This window comes from Jaculus jaculus, chromosome 3 (assembly GCF_020740685.1).
Source record: "Jaculus jaculus isolate mJacJac1 chromosome 3, mJacJac1.mat.Y.cur, whole genome shotgun sequence".
NCBI lineage: Eukaryota > Metazoa > Chordata > Mammalia > Rodentia > Dipodidae > Jaculus > Jaculus jaculus.
The window spans coordinates 129,756,426-129,778,169 of NC_059104.1; the positions used below are offsets into that span (position 1 = coordinate 129,756,426).

The following is a 21,744-nucleotide window of genomic DNA, read 5'->3' on the forward strand; positions in this document are numbered from 1 at the left end:
TGAGGCTTAGTTCAACTGGAAGCCTGTTTCATCAGGAATCCATGGCCAGAGAAGAATCATCAAGGCCGGTGGAGGGCCAAGACCACACTGGAACTCAGCACCTGTCGTATGCACATTACCCATGTAATATCATTTCCTGAAGTAGGGCTGTCCCCTGCTTCCTACTCTATGTGACTCGGGCTCTTTCCCTAGGCCTCCTTCAGGATCCAAAGAGCTGACTCCAGATGTGTTCTGGGTCCTGCAAATCAAGGGTCGCAAATGACAATCCAAGCCAGACACCTACCAATGGGTAGTTGGCCAAGAGGCTCGCCACTCTGTGGACACAAGGGCCTTGAATCCTCTTGTACGGCTTCCCCGACTGCACCTGTGCACCCTTTCTAATGCTCAGAGTTCTCCACTTGGACACAGAAGTCTATTCCACATTGGCCAAAGGCATAGCAGGACTTCCACTCGTCCTGACCTCATGGCTTTGTTGAGGTAAGGAGGATTTGGGGCTTTGCTCAGGCACAGGAAGCACCCAATGGCTCTTGCAGGTCTATCCTTTCTTCCCAACGTAGAGCAGATGTTCTCCCTTTGTTAATCACAATAGTACCTAATGTGGTCCAAAATCACAGTGGTCTACTCACCTGAGCAGGACAAAAAGGTGTGTTCCTCCTGGGGACAAGGGTACCTGAGTCTGAGAGAACAAAAGTCAGGAAGGTAGCTGCGCAAAGAGCCTCAGCCTATATAGTAGCCCAGCGTGAGGTGATCTTTGGCAGCCAGATTCGATTTGGTGCATGCGTACTTCACTGGGAGGGCAAACATTGGACAATGCTCCTCATATGACATGAGAAATGGGTTGGGGACTTCAGCTCCCAAATTCCTTGCCCTCGCCAAAGCACTTCAGACCACACTCCCATTTCTGGTAGGAAGATTGATTTTGGGCGTGGGAATGATGAAATAGTTATTTCAGTAATATTTTTTGCATGTATGAGAATTTTGAGAGCCTAGAGTTGGCTTGTGTTTTATTGTGGGAAACAAAATCTTGCCAACACTAGCATTTTAAAGTGACAGAATTCAAAGATTGTTTCCTTTTGTGTAGGTAGTAGCCAAGGCACTCTTCACCTGGGGGATCAGAATGTGGCTGCCGGCAACACGCTTTATTATGAAGACTTTAATTATAACATAACATATTCAACTAAAAATAAGCCAAAAATTGTAGTTTTATTTTTCACTAAACAGGCAATTGAAATTCATCATACAAAAATAAGTGGTAATATTGTAAAATGAAATGGGTAGAATAAATAAGTTAATTTTCCATCTATGAGAATTTCACAATAAAATTATAGTTTACTTTGTCTTATAGATGTGCTTGTTGGATCTATTCATCCTTATCTATGGCAACTGGAAACTCCTGAAGTTATTTTATTTTATTTTTTGGCCTTATCCATACAGTGCAAAGGGGGAAAGAGTTTACAAACCTTCTTAAAATGTAACTAAATGATACAATGATGCCATGCATTTTAGTGTAAGATACAGCAGACATTCAAACTGTCAGCTTATTCTTGGCTAGACGAGAAGCATCACGTGAACTATTTCACGTGACGGTATTTACAGACTTGAGTCGGAGGACTGCAGTGCTCTCTGCAGAATGGCCATCAAGAGCAGGACGTACCGTGTTTCAGCATGCTGCACTACTTGCTTTCCTGTGTATGCCAATAACTACAGCTATGGAAAACATACATCCCATTTTTCAAGTACAGACATTTCAAAGGCAAAGGAAACATCATCTGCCATGCTTTGAGTACACGTGGCTGCCACCAGCTTGCATAGTGAAGAGCACTGTAAGCAGGCACGCTCTGGGTGGCCTTGGATAGAAACTCCCTCTAGCATGCCCACTGCCGTCCTGGCATACTGGCACCCATCCTTTAAGTTTCACGATAGCCCTGTCCTGTAAGTCTCCATTGCTAAAGCCTTGCCAGGACTCTAAGAACTCAGTACTGGAACCGCCACGGCACTGTGGACACCAGGCTCACTCATCTTACAGGGCATTACTCTCTAGTGTGGCATCACAGTGTACCAGGCAGCCAGCCTGACTACTTTGCTCATGGAAGTGGTGCTGCCAGTATCTCCCTAGGTGAAAAACCTCCTCACACAGCTGAAGATAAACTCAGCAACTGTGCAGATACTCTTTCAGTGGCATTCACAGGCAGGTTCAGAGCTTGAAAAAAAAATCATCACATTTGAAAGGGATGAATAAAAATATAATTTGAAACTAACTTTAATTACACATTGCCACATTACATGTTCAGTTGGTGTAATAATTTGGCTATTCTACAATGTCATTTTCGATTTTTATGTTGACTAACACTAGTAATTGAATGGGATTAATTCTTTTTTTTTTTTTTTTTCCTGAGGTAGGGTCTCACTCTAGCCCAGGCTGACCTGGAATTCACTATGGAGTCTCAGGGTGGCCTCGAACTCTTGGTGATCCTCCTACCTCTGCCTCCCGAGTGCTGGGATTAAAGGCATGAGCCACCACGCTCGGCTAATGGGCTTAATTCTTAAGGGCAGCTCTTAACACTCAAGGGTAAGGCAGGTTCCAATGTATAGTCACATCACAGAGAAATTGCCAATTTTTAACCAATTCTAGGTTTTAAAGAATGCTTACCATATATCCTTATAGTCAATAATCACTTGCTAGGGAGATGTTATCTTTGAAAGCACATTATAGGTCATGTAAGGGATTAATAGGGACATGGTAGAATCTTTTTTTTTTTCTGTTTTTTTTCAAGGTAAGGTCTCACTCTAGTGGAATTCACTATGTAGTCTCAGGCTGGCCTGGAACTCACAGCGATCCTCCTACCTCTACTTCCTAAGTGCTGGGATTAAAGGCGTGCACCACCACAACAGGCTAGAATCTTAAAACCATCAACTGAGGTAGTCCCCTTAAGCATTATGGTAAACCAAGCCATATGCCAACAGGCATGTGAAATAGTGTTTATAGTTAATGTTAGAATTTATTTATTTTCCAATGACTAAAGTCTGAGAATATTTCCAGCAGAAAACCCCATCATTGATATTAAGGTCCAAATAGAACTTTTAAGAGGCATTTTGTAGAATCGGTGGTAACTAGCAGTTGCTTAAAGCTTTACATCAATGCTCTTGAGTAAACTGCTGATCCATAGATTTTTTTTTTTCCTGACAAGGGAAAAAATGACATGTAAACTTTCAAGCAACAAAAAGCTTCCTTTTTTCTTAGCCGTGGGCAGATTTCCTGTGGCAAACCAGGTGTAACCCTGTCCTTTCTCTTCTGGGACTGTGAACTAGCCTCCCAAGGGAAGGAGGACTGACGGGTGGCTGAGTCCTCCACAGGTTGCCGTGAGCCTGGTCATAACTGGTACAGCTGTTCTGCAGCATGGTGGCAGGTCTCTAGGTCCTTAATGTGTTTTCTTTTAAGGGGCTAAACAATGTAGAGGCCTAAGCCATGAAGATGACAACAGATGCCATGATGCCCAAAGCAGTTCATAAAAGGTCTGTTTACTTGCTGCTGTTCTTGTGTCAAGTAAGGGCTACGTGAAGTGTGAAGATTCAGGATTTCGGACCAATAACTTTTTCACTGTCTTATCCTTCGTCCTTTTCCATACCTGACACTATCAAGTACTTGGAGCCCTTTTCTTTTCTCAAAGATGGAAGGAACCCTCCATGAATTTCCATGCCAGCCTTGCTCAGGGCCCATGCTAATCTCTGGAATTGTCCCAGTTTTAGTAGCCACGCTGCCAAAGCAAGCACGAGCCTACTTTCTTCAAGTAGCCTTCGTGACCTCAGTTGTTTTACATGCTCTTGTTTGGCTGGGGGGGTAGGGCCTTTTGCTCTTTCACCAAAGCCTGAAAAGCCACCTGGTTTTTGTAGGGAAGCACGTAAGTTTAGAAGGATTCATCATAAATACAAACAGTAACAAGGGTTCATCATAAATACAAAGAGTAACTTGGTAGCCTTACTCCATAGATGAGAAGGGCATTTCAAAGTGCTAGCCAAGATTCTCCCTTAACTACGACATGACCCTTTCGAGTTGTTCCAAGTTTTCTTCGAGACTCTGCCCTGCCCCAGATGATGTCATGTTGAACTGCTTCTGGGTCCTGAGAATCAAGGGTAGAAATGACAATGCAAGCCAGACACATGCCAATGGGTAGTTGGCCAACAGGTTGGCCACTCTGTGGAAACAAGGGCCCTGAAACCTCTTGTATGGCTTCCCCGACTGCACCTGTGCACCCCTTCCAATGCTCAGAATTCTCTCCTGGGACACAGAACTCTATTCCACATTGGCCAAAGGTATAGCAGGACTTCGACTCATCCTGACCTCATGGATTTGTTGAGGTAAGGAGGAGTTGGGGCTTTGTTCAGGCACAAAAAGCACCCAATGGCTCTTGAAGGTCTATCCTTCCTTTCCAAGATAGAACAGATGTTCTCCCTTTGTTAATCACAATAGTACATCATGTGGTCCAAAATCACAGTGGTCTACTCACCTGAGCAGGACAAAAAGGTGTGTTCCTCCTGGAGACAAGGGTACCTGAGTCTGAAAGAGCAAAGGTCAGGAAGGGAGCTGTGAAAAGAGCCACAAGCCATATAGTAGCACGGCGTGAGGCGATATTTGGCAGCCAGATCTGATTTGGTACATGTGTACTTCACTGAGAGGTCAAACATTGGACAATTGCTCCTCTTATGCCATGAGAAATGGCTTGGAGACTTCAGCACCCTAATTCCTGGCCCTCGCCAAAGCACATCAGACCACACTCCCATTACTTGTAGGAGGATTTTTGCCCGGGCCTCGGCGTAATCCTATTGAGCATGATTTTTATGTCACCATCGCTCTTCATGAAAGGAAGATTGTCATCAAAGACCCAGGATAAGACCAAGCCCTCCCCAAGCATGCTTTGTTCACAGGTCCCTGTGTACCCTTACAGGGCAAGGAGAGTGAATCCGGAGGCAGGATATCCACTGGACTCAATGATGGTCTCTTGCGCACCTGTAGGCATCAGGAAAGGGAGAACTTGGGGTCTACCTCCCCCTGGCCTTTAGTGTGAAAAGGAAGAAAGCACACAAGATATGGTGTGGGATGCCACAGTGGAGCTTGATGTCTACCTACGGACTGCGCTGATCATTTCTCAGTTCGGACCTACCTGGGGAGGAACAAGACACAGACTCCATGGATGTGGGAAAAGCTTTGCAAATCCTATTCTCATCTGCTGTGTCCTTTATTCCCCTGATTATGCTCGGGCAAAGGTGGCCCTATTGACAACTAACACGATTTTGCATCCTGTATAATCGTACAAATTTCTTGCTCTAAATTTGGACCCAGCAGGAATAACACGCCTCTGTGTCCTATCACTTACTCTCCAGTAAACAATGAGATCTGTAGATATATATTTTGGAAGTCCCCGTAGCTCTGCACCTAGGCCTTTGGGGATTGTGTCATTTGTGAACCAGACCCCCATGGCCAACTTTGGGCCACAACCCAAATGACAGAGGACTCTGTTCGACATTAAGACTTTTGTTGGGAGAAATCCTTCCCTGGAAACACACAGGCTCTGTGAATCATCTACATGTGCGTAGCATTGATGGGACAGCTGCTTGACATGGACTGCCCTTTAGATCTATTTGGTACCAAGGTGTTCAGGATGCAAACACCTGAAGGGGGTCCTTCACAAGGAAGTCCCTATCAATCCTGTCAAGAGAAGATATATTGAAGAGGGCAAGCAGCAGAACAACAAATAGGCCGCCTCTCTCATTCACTTTTAAGTGCTTACAGCACAAGTCCTTCCCTGATGCAGGGACCCGAACTCGGTGTGCCTTCCATACTCGGGTGTTGGCCTTAGCCTTCAAAATAGAAAACACAGTGGTGAAGGAAGATCTGGGGAGGGTCCCTTGCCTCCAGGTCCAACAGAACCCCTTGACTCAAGGACATGCCCATAGCCAGGTGGCCAATGTGTTCACAGACCTAAGGCCCTCATAATCTCGGAGGAGCCTTTTCTGGCGGCAACTGGTCCAACCTTCTAATAATCAGGGATGTCCACATCCTGCTGGACTCAAGTCCCTATGGGTCTAGTGGGGGCCACTCTTCCTTACTCATTCACAGAGACGTGGTTTGGGTAGGTAAGAAAGATATATGGCTGTCCTGAGCAGCAAAATGCCTCAATTGAATCTTCTAATCACAACATACCTTCCCAATGAACACCTGGGCATCTTCTCAGGCTATCCACACACGCTCCTTAACGGACCAAAGTCCTAGAGGTCCAGTCACACATGGAGGACCATGGCAGGGGTACAAGTGGCAAAGAGGTCTCAATGGAAGACAAATCATAAGGAATGGAGGTTAACAAAGAGGGATAGCCCTTATTGGGTCCCTGCAAGAGGTCTCCCCTAAGCAGCAATATCTGATGTGGTACTTCCGTACTGTGCAGAGATGGGCTGGAATTGACAAGTGCCCATGATCCTACGCTTAAGCATGACAGGGAGACTTCGTTATATGAAAATTTGTGCACGTATGGGGAGCCAAGACTGCCGACACCCCACGTCCATTAAGTGCATCCTTGGCTGGGCCTCAGCGTAATCCTATTGAGCATGATTTTTATGTCATCACCACTCTTCATGACAGAAAGGGTATCATCATTGACCCAGCAAAGAAGCTAACGCCCCTACCAAGCATGCTTCCTCTCTGGATCCACTGTTTGCTTACCAGGTCAGACAGCAGCTCCAAAGGCATGAGCTACAGCAGTCTCAGAGAGGTGTCTTGAGCTTCTGGAGGCTTCCAACAAAGAGTGTCCAGTATTTGACCTCTGCCTGAATAGAGAGAAGCCAGATGTCCTGCCCAACTGAATCACAGGGTTGCAAAGTACACTGGGCTCTGATGCCTGCTTTTTGACTGCATGGATCATTTCTGAATTATAACCTTTCTGGGAGGCCCAAGACAAAGGATCTACTTCCTATTTGCAAGTTTAGCAGGACCTTCCATTTCTGAGAATCAACCTTGATGGGCGGCTGAAAGGGGCCCTGCTGAACACTACTACACATTTTCATCCTACACATTCCTACTTCTGAAGAAAATTGAAACCCACGGGAACAAGTGTTGTCTGTATCCCCGATATGGTTCTAGGGGATCTTCCTCAAATGGGATTCTATCCGGACGTATCGGGACATCTCACGTCCCAACATGTGAACAATGGAAAATGAAGAGGGAGCATACATCACGTCCCTGTTGTGGATGCTCTGTGGAGTCAGACCCATGGGTGAAGGTTTGCACAGGGTGTCCTCAATGGACTAGCCTCTTATGGCAGGTGCGGGGACAGAATATAGGGTTAAAGGGGATCTGTTCCTCTCCAAAACATTCAAGGTGGCCTGATCTCCCTGTACTGGTTCATACTCTCTAGCACTCAGTCTACAAGGGCGTACCATGATGGAAAAGCACCTTAGTATGGACGTCTCCCTAAGGAGAGCATACCCGGGCACTGAGGCTATGTTCAACTGGAAGCCTGTTTCATCAGGAATCCACGGCCAAAGAAGAATCAGCAAGGCTGGTGGACGGCCAAGACCACACTGGAACACAGCACCTTTCCTATGCACATTACCCATGTAATATCATTTCCAGAAGTAGGGCTGTCCCGGGCTTCCTAATCTATGTTACTCGGTCTATTTCCCTAAGCCTACATCAGGATACACAGAGCTGACTCCAGATGTGTTCTGGGTCCTGAAAATAAAGGGTCAGAAATGACAATCCAAGCCAGACACATGCTTATGTGTACTTGGCCTAGAGGCGCGCCACTCTGTAGACACAAGGGCCTTGGGACCTCTTGTACGGCTTCCCCAACTGCAACTGTGCACCCTTTCTAATGCTTAGAATTCTCTCCTGGGACACAGAAGTCTATTCCACATTGGCCAAAGGCATAGCAGGACTTCCACACATCCTGACCTGATGGCTTTGTTGAGGTAAGGAGGACTTGGGGCTTTGCTCTGCCACAGAGAGCACCCAATGGCTCTTGCAGGTGTATCCTTTCTTCCCAATGTAGATCACTTGTTCTCCCTTTGTTAATCACAATAGTACCTCATGAGGTCCAAAATCACAGTGGTCTACTCACCTGAGCAGGACAAAAAGGTGTGTTACTCCTGGGGACAAGGGTACGTGAGTCTGAAAGAGCAAAGGTCAGGAAGGGAGCTGCGCAAAGAGCCACAGCCCACATAGTAGCCCTGCGTGAGGTGATCTTTGGCAGCCAGATCTGATTTAGTGCATGCGTACTTCACTGGGAGGGCAAACATTGGACAATTTCTCCTCATATGCCATGAGAAATGGCTTGGGGACGTCAGCTCCTAAATTCCTGGCCCAAGCCAAAGCACTTCAAACCACACTCCCATTTCTGGTAGGAGGATTTTTGCCCGGGCCTCAGCGTAATCCTATTGAGCATGATTTTTATGTCATCATCGCTCTTCATGACAGGAAGATTGTCATCATTGACCCAGGACAAGACCCAGCCCTCCCCAAACATGCTTGGTTCACAGGTCCCTGTGTAGCCTTACAGGGCAAGAGAGTGAATCAGGAGGCAGGATATCCACTGGACTCAGACATGGTCTCTTGCACACCTGTAGGCATCAGGAAAGGAAGAACTCAGGGTCCACCTCCCCTTGGCCTTTTGAATGAAAAGGAAGAAAGCACACAAGATATGGCGTGGGATGCCACAGTGGAGCTTGATGTCTACCTACGGACTGCGCTGATCATTTCTCAGTTCGGACCTACCTGGGGAGGAACAAGACACAGACTCCATGGACGTGGGAAATGTATTGCCAATGCTATTCTCAGCTGCTTTGTCATTGATTCCCCTGATAATGTTTGGGAAAATGCAGCTATCTTGACAACTAACACGACTTTGCATCCTGTATAATCGTACTAATTGCTTGCTCCAAATTTGGACCCACAAGGAATAACACACCTCTGTGGCCTATCGCTTCCTCTCCAGTAAACAATGAGATCTGTAGATATATATTTTGGAAGTCCCCTTAGCTCTGCGCCTAGGCCTTAGGGGATTGTGTCCTTTGTGAACCTGACACTCATGGCCAACATTGATACATAACCAAATGCACAGAGGACTCTGTTAGACATTAAGACTTTTGTTGGGAGAATCCCTCCCCTGGACACACACATGCTGTGTGTCTCATCTCCATGTGCGTAACATTGGTGGGACAGCTGCTTGACATGGACTGCTGTTTAGATGTATTTGGTACCAAGGCATTCAGGATGCAAACACCTGGATGGGGTCCTTCACAAGGAAGTCCGTATCAATCCTGTCCAGAGAAGATATATTGAAGAGGGCAAGCAGGAGAATAACAAATACGCCGTCTCTCTGATTCACTTATAACTGCTTATAGCACAAGTCCTTCCCTGATCCAGGGACCCTAACTCGGTGTACCTTCCATACTTGGCTGTTGGTCTTAGCCTTCAAAATAGAAACCACAGTGGTGAAAGAAGATATGGGGAGGGTCCCTTGCCTCAAGGTCCAACAGAACCCCTTGAGTCAAGGACATGCCCATAGCCAGGTGGCCAATGTGTTCGCAGATCTATGGCCCTCATAATCTCGGAGGAGCCTTTTCTGGCGGCAACTGGTCCAACCCTCTAATAATCAGGGATGTCCACCTCCTCCCTGGTCTCAAGTCCCTATGGGTCTAGTGGGGGACACCCTTCCTTACTCATGCACCGACATATGGTTTGGGTAGATAAGAAAGAGATATGGCTGTCCTGAGCAGCAAATACCTCAGCTGGCTCTTCTAATCACAGCATACCTTCCCAATGAACACCTGGGCTTCTTCTTTGGGTATCCACAGACGGTCCTTAACAGATCAAAGTCCTAGATGTCCAGTCCCACAGGTAGGACAATGGCAAAGGTTCTCCTGGTAAAGAGGTCTCAATGGGAGACAAAACATAAGGAAGGGAGGTTAACAAAAAGGGATAGCCCCTATTGGATCAATGCAAGAGGTCACCCCTGAGCAGCAAGATTTGATGTGATACTTCCGTACTGTGCAGTGACGGGCTGGAAATGACAAGTGCCCATGATCCTATGCTTAAGCATGACAATGGGGAATTCGGAATATGAAAATTTGTGCACGAAGGAGGAGCCATGTCTGCTGACACCCCACGTCCATGTAAGTGCATCCTTGGCTGGGCCTCAGTGTAATCCTATTGAGCATGATTTTTATGTCATCACCACTCGTCATGACAGAAAGGGTATCATCATTGACCCAACACAGAACCTATCACGCCCCAACCAAGCATACTTCATCTCAGGGCCCACTTTTTGCTTACCAGGTCAGACAGCAGCTCCAAAGGCATGAGCTACAGTAGTCTCAGAGAGGTGTCTTGAGCTTCTGAAGGCTTCCGACAAAGAGTTTCCAGTTTTTGACTTGTGTCTGTATAGAGAGAAGCCAGATATTCAGCCCACCTGAATCACAGAGTTGCAAAGTACACTGGGCTCTGATGGCTGCTTATTGACTGCATGGATCATTTCTTAATTATAAACTTCCTGGGAGGCCCGGGACATAGGATCTACTTGGTATGTGCGAGCTTAGCAGGACCTTCCATTTCTGAGAATCAACTTGTGATGGTTGGCTGAAAGGGTCCCTGCTGAACACTACTACCCATTTTCATCCTACACATTCCTAGTTCTGAAGAAAATTGCAACCCACGGGAACAAGTGTTGTCTATATCCTCGATATGGTTCTAGGGGATCTTCCTCAAATGGGAGTCTATCCGGACATATAGGGACATCTCACGTCCCTACATGTGAACAAAGGAATATGTAGAGGGAGCATAAATCACGTCCCTGTTGTGGATGCTGTGTGGAGTCATCCCATGGGTGAATGTTTGCACAGGGTGTCCTCAAAGGACGAGCCCCTCATGGCAGGTGCTAGGGGAGAATATAGGGCTAAAAGGGGATCTGTTCCTCTCCAAAACTTTCCTTGTTGCCTGATCTCCCAGGACCGGCTCATACTCTCTAGCACTCAGTCTACAAGGGCATACCATGGTTCGCAAGCACCTTAGTATGGACGTCTCTCTAAGGAGAGCATACCCGGGCACTGAGGATTAGTTCAACTGGAAACCTGTTTCATCAGGAATACACAACCAGAGAAGAATCAGCAAGGCCGGTGGAGGGCCAAGACCACACTGGAACTCAGCACCTGTCCTATGCACATCACCCAAGTAATATCATTTCCTGAAGTAGGGCTGTCACCTGCTTCCTACTCTATGTGACATGGGCTCTTTCCCTGGGCCTCCATCAGGATCCACAGAGCTGATTCCAGATGTGTTCTGGGTCCTGAGAATCAAGGATCAGAAATGACAATCCAAGCCAGACACATGCCAATGTGTAGTTGGCCAAGAGGCTCGCCACTCTGTGGACACAAGGGCCTTGAGACCTCTTGTACGGCTTCCCCAACTGCAACTGTGCACCCTTTCTAAAGCTCAGAATTTTCTCCTGGGACACAGAAGTCTATTCCACATTGGCCAAAGGCATAGCAGGACTTCCACACATCCTGACCTCATGGCTTTGTTGAGGTAAGGAGGCCTGGGGCTTTGCTCCGGCACAGAAAGCACCCAATGGCTCTTGCAGGTGTATCCTTTCTTTCCAACGTGGATCAGATGTTCTCCCTTTGTTAATGACAACAGTACCTCATGTGGTCCAAAATCACAGTGGTCTACTCACCTGAGCAGGACAAAATGGTGTGTTTCTCCTGGGGACAAGGGTACCTGAGTCTGAAAGAGCAAAGCTCCGGAAGGGAGCTGCGCAAAGAGCCACAGCCCACATAGTAGCCCTGCGTGAGGTGATCTTTGGCAGCCAGATCTGATTTGGTGCATGTGTACTTCACTGGGAGGGCAAACATTGGACAAATGCTCCTCATAGGCCATGAGAAATGGCTCGTGGACGTCAGCTCCAAAATTCCTGGCCCTCGCCAAAGCACTTCAGACCACACTCCCATTTCTGGTAGGAGGATTTTTGCCCGGGCCTCAGCGTAATCCTATTGAGCATGATTTTTATGTCATCATCGCTCTTCATGACAGGAAGATTGTCATCATTGACCCAGGACCAGACCCAGCCTCCCCAATCATGCTTTGTTCACAGGTCCCTGTGTAGCCTTACAGGGTCAGGAGAGCGAATCAGGGTGCAGGATATCCACAGGACTCAGAGATGGTCTCTTGCACACCTGTAGGCATCATGAAAGGGAGAACTCAAGGTCTACCTCCCCTTGGCCTGTAGAATGAAAAGGAAGAAAGCACACAAGATATGGCGTGGGATGCCACGGTGGAGGTTGATGTCTTCCTGTGGAAGGCGGTGATCTTTTCTGAGTTCGGACCTATCTGGGGAGGAACAAGACACAGACTCCGTGGACGTGGAAATGCTTTGCCAATCCTATTCTCAGCTGCTGTGTCCTTGATTCCCCTGATAATGTTTGGGAAAAGGTGGCTCTCTTGACTACTAACACGACTTTGCATCCTGTATAATCGTACTAATTGCTTGCTCCAAATTTGGACACACCAGGAATAACACACCTCTGTGGCCTATCACTTGCTCTCCAATAAACAATGAGATCTGTAGATATATATTTTGGAAGTCCCCTTAGCTCTGCGCCTAGGCCTTTGGGGATTGTGTCCTTTGTGAACCAGACACTCATGGCCAACCTTGGGCCACAACCCAATGGACAGAGGACTCTGTTCGACATTGAGACTTTTGTTGGGAGAATCCCTCTTCTGGACACACACATGGTGTGTGTCTCATCTACATGTGCGTAACATTGATGGGGCAGCTGCTTGACATGGACTGCCCTTTAGTACTATTTGGTACCAAGGCGTTCAGGATGCAAACACCTGGAGGGGGTCCTTCATAAGGAAGTCCGTATCAATCCTGTCCAGAGAAGATATATTGAAGAGGGCAAGCAGCAGAATAACAAGTACGCCGCCTCACTGATTCACTTTTAACTGCTTACAGCACAAGTCCTTCCCTGATGCAGGGACCCTAACTCGGTGTGCCTTCCATACTTGGCTGTTGGCCTTAGCCTTCAAAATAGTAACCACAGTGGTGTAGGAAGATCTGCGGAGGGTCACTTGTCTCCAGGTCCAACAGAACCCCTTGACTCAAGGACATGCCCATAGCCAGGTGGCCAATGTCTACGCAGGTCTAAGGCCCTCATAATCTCCGAGGAGCCTTTTCTGGCCGCAACTGGTCCAACCTTCTAATAATCAGGGATGTCCACATCCTCCCTGTACTCAAGTCCCTATGGGTCTAGTGGGGGACACCATTCCTTACTCATGCACCGATATATGGTTTGGGTAGATAAGAAAGAGATATGGCTGTCCTGAGCAGCAAATACCTCAACTGGCTCTTCTAATCACAGCATACCATCCCAATGAACACCTGGGCATCTTCTCCGGCTATCCACAGACGGTCCTTAATGGATCAAAGTCCTAGAGGTCCAGTCCCACAGGTAGGACAATGGCAAAGGTACTCCTGGCAAAGAGGTCTCAATGGAAGACAAAACATAAGGAAGGGAGGTTAACAAAGAGGGATAGCCCTTATTGGATCCCTGCAAGAGGTCACCCCTGAGAAGTAAGATCTGATGTCATACTTACGTACTGTGCAGAGACGGGCTGGAAATGACAAGTGCCCATGATCATACGTTTAATCATGACCATGGAGACTTCGGAATATGAAGATTTGTGCACGTACGGGGATCCAAGGCTGCCAACACCCCACGCCCATGTAGGTGCATCCTTGGCTGGGCCTCAGCGTAATCCTATTGAGCATGATTTTTATGTCATCACCACTCGTCATGACAGAAAGGGTATCATCATTGACCCAGCACAGAACCTATCACGCCCCTACCAAGCATACTTCCTCTCTGGGCCCACTTTTTGCTTACCAGGTCAGACAGCAGCTCCAAAGGCATGAGCTACAGTAGTCTCAGAGAGGTGTCTTGAGCTTCTGGAGGCTTCCGACTAAGAGTTTCCAGTTTTTGACTTCTGTCTGAATAGAGAGAAGCCAGATGTCCTGCCCACCTGAATCATAGTGTTGCCAATACACTCGGCTCTGATGGCTGCTTATTGACTGCATGGATCATTTCTGATTTATAAACTTTCTGGGAGGCCCAGTTCATAGGATTTCCTTGGTATGTGCTAGCTTAGCAGGACATTCCATTTCTGAGAATCAGCTTGTGATGGTTGGCTGAAAGTGTCCATGCTGAACTCTACCCCACATTTTCATCCTACACATTCCTAGTTCTGCAGAAAATTGCAACCCACGGGAACAAGTGTTGTCTATATCCTCGATATGGTTCTAGGGGATCCTCCTCAAATGGTAGTCTATCGAGACATATCGGGACATCTCACGTCCCTACATATGAACAATGGAATATGTAGAGGGAGCATACATCAGGTCCCTGTTGTGGATGCTCTGCGGAGTCAGACCCATGGGTGAAGGTTTGCACAGGGTGTCCTCAATGGACTAGCCCCTTATGGCAGGTGCTGGGAGAGAATCTAGGGCTAAAAGGGGATCTGTTCCTCTCCAAACCTTTCTTGTTGCCTGATCTCCCTATACCGGTTCATACTCTCTACCACTCGGTCTCCCAGGGCATAACATGGTTCGAAAGCACCTTAGTATGGACATCTCTCTAAGGAGATCATACCCTGGCACTTAGGCTTAGTTCAACTGGAAATCTGTTTCATCAGGAATCCACATCAGAGAATAATCAAGGGCGGTGGATGGCCAAGACCACACTGGAACTCAGCACCTGTCCTATGCATAGAACCCATGTAATATCATTTCCTGAAGTAGGGCTGTCACCTGCTTCCTAATCTATGTGACTCGGGCTCTTTCCCTAGGCCTCCATCAGAATCCACAGAGCTGAATCCAGATGTGTTCTGGGTCCTTTGAATCAAGGGTCGGAAAAGACAATCCAAGCCAGACACATGCCAATAGGTACTTGGCCTAGAGGCGCGCCACTCTGTGGACACAAGGGCCTTGAGACCTCTTGTACGGCTTCCCCAACTGCAACTGTGCACCCTTACTAATGCTCAGAATTTTCTCCTGGGACACAGAAGTCTATTCCACATTGGCCAAAGGCATCGCAGGACTTCCACACATCCTGACCTCATGGCTTTGTTGAGGTAAGGAGGCCTGGGGCTTTGCTCCGGCACAGAAAGCACCCAATGGCTCTTGCAGGTGTATCCTTTCTTCCCAACGTAGAGCAGATGTTCTCCCTTTGTTAATCACAATAGTACCTCATGTGGTCCAAAATCACAGTGGTCTACTCACGTGAGCAGGACAAAAAGGTGTGTTCCTCCTGGGGACAAGGGTACCTGAGTCTGAAAGAGCAAAGACCAGGAAGGGAGCTGCGCAAAGAGCCACAGCCCACATAGTAGCCCTGCGTGAGGTGATCTTTGGCAGCCAGATCTGATTTGGTGCATGCGTACTTCACTGGGAGGGCAAACATTGGACAATTTCTCCTCATATGCCATGAAAAATGGCTTGGGGTCGTCAGCTCCTAAATTCCTGGCCCTAGCCTAAGTACTTCAGACCACACTCCCATTTCTGGTAGGAGGATTTTTGCCCGGGCCTCAGCGTAATCCTATTGAGCATGATTTTTATGTCATCATCGCTCTTCATGACAGGAAGATTGTCATCATTGACCCAGGACAAGACCCAGCCCTCCCCAAGCATCCTTTGTTCACAGGTCCCTGTGTAGCCTTACAGGGCGAGGAGATTGAATCAGGAGGGAGGATATCCACTGGACTCAGACATGGTCTCTTGCACACCTGTAGGCATCAGGAAAGGAAGAACTCAAGGTCCACCACCCCTTGGCCTTTAGAATGAAAAGGAAGAAAGCACACAAGATACGGCATTGGATGCCACAGTGGAGCTTGATGTCTACCTACGGACTGCGTTGATCATTTCTCATTTCGGACCTACCTTGGGAGGAACAAGACACAGACTCCGTGTATAAGGGAAATGCTTTGCCAATCCTATTCTCACCTGCTGTGTCATTGATTCCCCTGATAATGGTTGGGAAAAGGCGGCTCTCTTGACTACTAACACAACTTTGCATCCTGTATTATCATACTAATTGCATGCTCCAAATTTGGATCGACCAGGAATAACACACCTCTGTGGCCTATCACTTGCTCTCCAGTAAACAATGAGATCTGTAGATATATATTTTGGAAGTCCCCTTAGCTCAGCTCTTAGGCCTTTGGGGATTGTGTCCTTTGTGAAACAGACACTCATGGCCAACGTTGACCCATATCCCAATGCACAGAGGACTCTGTTCGACATTGAGACTTTTGTTGGGAGAATCCCTCCCCTGGACACACACATGCTGTGTGTCTCATCTACATGTGCGTAACATTGATGGGACAGCTGCTTGATATGGACTGCCCTTTAGATCTATTTGGTACCAACGCGTTCAGGATGCAAACACCTGGTGGGGGTCCTTCACAAGGAAGTCCGTATCAATCCTGTCCAGAGAAGATATATTGAAGAGGGCAAGGAGGAGAATAACAAATATGCCGTCTGTCTGATTCACTTTTAAGTGCTTAAAGCCCAAGTCCTGCCCTGATGCAGGGACCCTAACTCAGTGTGCCTTCCATACTCGGCTGTTGGCCTTAGCCTTAAAAATAGAAACCACATGGTGAAGGAAGATCTGCAGAGGGTCCCTTGCCTCCAGGTCCAACAGAACCCCTTGACTCAAGGACATGCCCATAGCCAGGAGGCCAATGTGTTCGCAGATCTAAGGCCCTCATAGACTCGGAGGAGCCTTTTCGGGCTGCAACTGGTCCAACCTTCTAATAATCAGGGATGTCCACATCCTCCCTGGACTCAAGTCCCTATGGGTCTAGTGGTGGCCACCCTTCCATACTCATGCACCGATATATGGTTTGGGTCGATAGGAAAGAGATATGGCTGTCCTGAGCAGCAAATACCTCAACTGGCTCTTGTAATCACAGCATACCTTCCCAATGAACACCTGGGCATCTTCTCCGGCTATCCACACACGGTTCTTAACGGATCAAAGTCCTAGAGGTGCAGTCCCACAGGTAGGACAATGGCAAACGTACTCCTGGCAAAGAGGTCTCAATGGAAGAGAAAACATAAGAAAGGGAGGTTAACAAAGAGTGATAGCCCTTATTGGATCCCTGCAAGAGGTCACCACTGAGAAGCAAGATCTGTTGTGATACTTCCGTACTGTGCAGTGACGGGCTGGAAATTACAAGTGCCCAGGATCCTACGCGTAAGCATGACCATGGAGACTTCGGAATATGAAAATTTGTGCATGTACGGAGAGCCAAGGCTGCCGACACCCCACGTCCATGTAAGTGCTTCCTTGGCTGGGCCTCAGCGTAATCCTATTGAGCATGATTTTTATGTCATCACCACTCTTCATGACAGATAGGGTATCATCATTGACCCAGCACAGACCCTATCACGCCCCTACCAAGCATACTTCCTCTCTGGGCCCACTTTTTGCTTACCAGGTCAGACAGCAGCTCCAAAGGCATGAGCTACAGTAGTCTCAGAGAGGTGTCTTGAGCTTCTGAAGGCTTCCGATAAAGAGTTTCCAGTTTTTGACTTCTGTCTGAATAGAGAGAAGCCAGATGTTCTGCCCACCTGAATCACAGGGTTGCAAAGTACACTGGGCTCTGATGGCTGCTTATTGACTGCATGGATCATTTCTGAATTATAAACTTTCTGGGAGGCCCAGGACATAGGATCTACTTGGTATGAGCGAGCTTAGCAGGACCTTCCATTTCTGATAATCAGCTTGTGATGGTTGGCTGAAAGGGTCCCTGCTGAACACTACTACCCATTTTCATCTTACACATTCCTAGTTCTGAAGAAAATTGCAACCCACGGGAACAAGTGTTGTCTATATCCTCGATATGGTTCTAGGAGATCTTCCTCAAATGGGAGTCTATCCAGACATATCGGGACATCTCACGTCCCTACATATGAACAATGGAATATGTAGAGGGAGCATACATCATGTTCCTGTTGTGGATGCTTTGTGGAGTCAGACCCATGGGTGAAGGTTTGCACAGGGTGTCCTCAATGGACTAGCCCCTTATGGAAGTTGCTGGGAGAGAATATAGGGCTAAAAGGGGATCTGTTCCTGTCCAAAACATTCCTTGTTGCCTGATCTCCCTATACCGGCTCATACTCTCTAGCACTCAGTCTACAAGGGCATACCAAGGTTCGAAAGCACCTTAGTATGGACGTCTCTCTAAGTAGAGCATACCGGGGCACTGAGGCTTAGTTCAACTGGAAACCTGTTTCATCAGGAATCCACGGCCAGAGAAGAATCAGGAAGGCCGGTGGATGGCCAAGACCACACTGGAACTCAGCACCTGTCCTATGCACATAACCCATGTAATATCATTTCCTGAAGTAGGGCGGTCACCTGCTTCCTACTCTATGTGACTCAGGCTCTTTCCCTAGGCCTCCATCAGAATCCACAGAGCTGATTCCAGATGTGTTCTGGGTCCTGAGAATCAAGGGTCGGAAATGACAATCCAAGCCAGACACATGCCAATGGGTACTTGGCCTAGAGGCGCGCCACTCTGTGGAAACAAGGGCCTTGAGACCTCTTGTACGGCTTCCCCAAGTGCAAGTGTGCACCCTTACTAATGCTCAGAATTTTCTCCTGAGACACAGAAGTCTATTCCACATTGGCCAAAGGCATAGCAGGACTTCCACACATCCTGACCTCATGGCTTTGTTGAGGTAAGGAGGACTTGGTGCTTTGCTCCGGCACAGAAAGCACCCAATGGTTCTTGCAGGTGTATCCTTTCTTCCCAATGTAGATCAGATGTTCTCCCTTTGTTAATCACAATAGTACCTCATGTGGTCCAAAATTACAGTGGCCTACCCCCCTGAGCAGGAAAAAAAGGTGTGTTCCTCCTGGGGACAAGGGTACGTGAGTCTGAAAGAGCAAAGGTCAGGAAGGGAGCTGCCAAAGAGCCAGAGCCCATATAGTAGCCCTGCGTGAGGTGATCTTTGGCAGCCAAATCTGTTTTGATGCATGCGTACTTCACTGGGAGGGCAAACATTGGACAATTTCTCCTCATATGCCATGAGAAATGGCTTGGGGACGTCAGCTCCTTCATTCCTGGCCCTCGCCAAAGCACTTCAGACCACACTCCCATTTATGGTAGGAGGATTTTAGCCCAGGCCTCAGCGTAATCCTATTGAGCATGATTTTTATGTCATCATCGCTCTTCATGACAGGAAGATTGTCATCATTGACCCAGGACAAGACCCATCCCTCCCCAAGCATGCTTTGTTCACAGGGCCCTTTGTAGCCTTACAGGGCGAGAGAGTGAATCAGGAGGCAGGATATCCACTGGACTCAGAGATGGTCTCTTGCGCTCCCGTAGGCATCAGGAAAGGGAGAACTCAGGGTCTACCTCCCCTTGGCCTTTAGAATGAAAAGGAAGAAAGCACACAAGATATGGTGTGGGATGCCACAGTGGAGTTTGATGTCTACCTACGGACTGCGCTAATCATTTCTCAGTTTGGACCTACCAGGGGGGAACAAGACACAGACTCCGTGGATGTGGGAAATGCTTTGCCAATCCTATTCTCAGCTGCTGTGTCATTGATTCCCCTGATAATGTTTGGGAAAAGGCAGCTCTCTTGACAACTAACACGACTTTGGATCCTGTATAATCGTACTAATTGCTAGCTCCAAATTTGGACCCACCAGGAATAACACACCTCTGTGGCCTATCACTTGCTCTCCAGTAAAAAATGAGATCTGCAACTGTCCGGTCAAGATGGCGACCGCCTAGCTGCACTACAAACAACGAGGGGAAAAAAAGGCAAGTATTCAAGGGAAATTAGGAACTTTTTGAAGAGGGAGGGCACAGATTGGGATAAAAGAGGGAAGCACACACCCCCGCGACCCACGCCCCGCCACCCCGCCAGCCGCCCGCCGCAAATAACTGCATCGGGTGCGGCCCCGCGTCCAGCAGCCCGGCACCCCGGGCACACCAAGCCTCACGTGCCCCGGCGGCCCAGCGCACCCCACAACCCCCGTGCCCCACACCCGCCACACCCCCCGCACACCCCCAGCGCGCCCCCCCCCCCAGCGCGCCCCATGCTCCCTATCCACACACGGCAGACATGGCCCAAGAGAACCAAGGCTTCCCGCGCCCCCGCGCGCCCAACACCCCTGCGCCCCACCCCCGCATGCCTCAAGACCACCCCACGCCAGCCCCACCCTCCCGCACGCCCCACCCCCCGCGCGTTCCGTGCTCTCTATCCACACACAGCAGGCACACCCCAAGCGCCCCGCGCCCCGGGCGCCCAGGCGTGCCCCGCCCCCCCCGCGCAACCCCCGCGCGCCTTGAGACCCCCACGCCCCACCCCCACGCGCCTCGAGCCCCCCCCGCGCGCCCCGCCCCTGTCTCCCCCCCCAGCGCACCCAACGCTCCCTACCCACACTCGACAGGGGCGCTCAAAGCACCCTGCAGAGTCCAGCGCCCGGGTGCCCAGGTGTGTCCCGCGCCCCCCGCGTGCCCCGAGACTCCCCGTGCCCCACCCCCGCGCTCCTCAAGCCCCCCCGTGCACCCCACCCCCGCCGCGCATCCAGACTGCCCCGCAGCGTCCCGCAGCATCCAGCACTCCATCTTACCTCAGCATGCTCCACGCCCCCTGCGCTACCCGCGACCCCCTGGACCCCCTCACCCCCCTCCCCCACGCGATCCGCCCCTTCCCCCCCTGCGAGTCCAGAGCACCCCACGGTATCCCACAGCACCCCACGCTCCTAGCTGCCCCCCCTCCCCTCACGCCCTGCTGTTCTCACATCACTTGCCGCCGGTCAGTTTCTGCTGTGTCCTGATTCCGTACCCACATCATCTGCCTCTCCACTACAATTGCACGTGCAGTGTGCCCAGTCCCACAGCAAGAGCCACATAAGTCCACACTGAGTCACTAGCGCCAGCGCAGGTGCCATCCCCTACCTGTACATCGCCACCCATCCCCCACTCCCCTGAGGCGGAAGAGCACAGACTGTTTACAGACCCCAGTGTACCCAGCCAGAATCTAGGCACCTTCAAGGCTTGCTACCTCAGTCCCTTTTCAAGCTCAAAGGCAGGCAGCTTAGGTGCATTACTGGGTGAGAATTCAGGCAACTTTGGTGCCCCTGTCAGGCTATAGGTAGGCGGCTTTGGCAAGAGTGAGCAAAAACCCAGGCTGCTTACAACTGCCCCGGGCTGCCTTGGATTTGCATTAAGCTAGATCCCAGGCTGCTCCATCTACCTACCTGCCCATACACTGACATGGGTAGACCACAGCGCAAAAGAAATAACATGAAAAATAAAATGGAAGAAAATCCAGACAGATCACCCAGTCCAACAAGGATCACAACAAACCAAAACATAGAAGAGTGTTTAGGATCAGAACATCAAGTGGAAGCAATGAACAATGCAACCCTGACCAAAGTACTGCTAGATCTGACAGGAAAGCTACAAAGGATAGATAATCGTATGGATGCTACCCTCACTAAGCTAGAGCAATATGATAAGACACTGGAAGGAATTCAAAGAGAGCTAAGAGAGTTGAGGGAGAATGAAAAAAAAGAGGACCTTAAAAATCAGCTGGCCACACTAAATGAAAACATAAAGAAATGCAAGGATGATTTCCAAGAATCATCAAGAAAATCAGAAAATGAGACAAAAAG

The 21,744-nt window shown here is 48.8% G+C and overlaps 9 non-coding genes across 9 annotated transcripts; all 9 read right to left on the bottom strand.

The window, feature by feature from the left end:
• Positions 1 to 4,802: 4,802 nt before the first annotated feature.
• LOC123459842 lies at positions 4,803 to 4,882 on the bottom strand. The gene has a single exon (XR_006636579.1). It is a non-coding gene; the product is annotated as a small nucleolar RNA SNORD115 (small nucleolar RNA).
• Positions 4,883 to 6,575: 1,693 nt separating this feature from the next.
• Positions 6,576 to 6,655, bottom strand: LOC123459792. The gene has a single exon (XR_006636530.1). It is a non-coding gene; the product is annotated as a small nucleolar RNA SNORD115 (small nucleolar RNA).
• A 1,753-nt stretch (positions 6,656 to 8,408) lies between these two features.
• On the bottom strand, positions 8,409 to 8,488 carry LOC123459776. The gene has a single exon (XR_006636514.1). It is a non-coding gene; the product is annotated as a small nucleolar RNA SNORD115 (small nucleolar RNA).
• A 1,694-nt stretch (positions 8,489 to 10,182) lies between these two features.
• Positions 10,183 to 10,262, bottom strand: LOC123459826. Its single transcript, XR_006636564.1, has one exon. It is a non-coding gene; the product is annotated as a small nucleolar RNA SNORD115 (small nucleolar RNA).
• Positions 10,263 to 12,017: 1,755 nt separating this feature from the next.
• Positions 12,018 to 12,097, bottom strand: LOC123459777. Its single transcript, XR_006636515.1, has one exon. It is a non-coding gene; the product is annotated as a small nucleolar RNA SNORD115 (small nucleolar RNA).
• A 1,693-nt stretch (positions 12,098 to 13,790) lies between these two features.
• On the bottom strand, positions 13,791 to 13,870 carry LOC123459819. The gene has a single exon (XR_006636557.1). It is a non-coding gene; the product is annotated as a small nucleolar RNA SNORD115 (small nucleolar RNA).
• A 1,750-nt stretch (positions 13,871 to 15,620) lies between these two features.
• Positions 15,621 to 15,700, bottom strand: LOC123459778. Its single transcript, XR_006636516.1, has one exon. It is a non-coding gene; the product is annotated as a small nucleolar RNA SNORD115 (small nucleolar RNA).
• Positions 15,701 to 17,394: 1,694 nt separating this feature from the next.
• LOC123459796 lies at positions 17,395 to 17,474 on the bottom strand. Its single transcript, XR_006636534.1, has one exon. It is a non-coding gene; the product is annotated as a small nucleolar RNA SNORD115 (small nucleolar RNA).
• A 1,756-nt stretch (positions 17,475 to 19,230) lies between these two features.
• LOC123459813 lies at positions 19,231 to 19,310 on the bottom strand. Its single transcript, XR_006636551.1, has one exon. It is a non-coding gene; the product is annotated as a small nucleolar RNA SNORD115 (small nucleolar RNA).
• Positions 19,311 to 21,744: the final 2,434 nt, after the last annotated feature.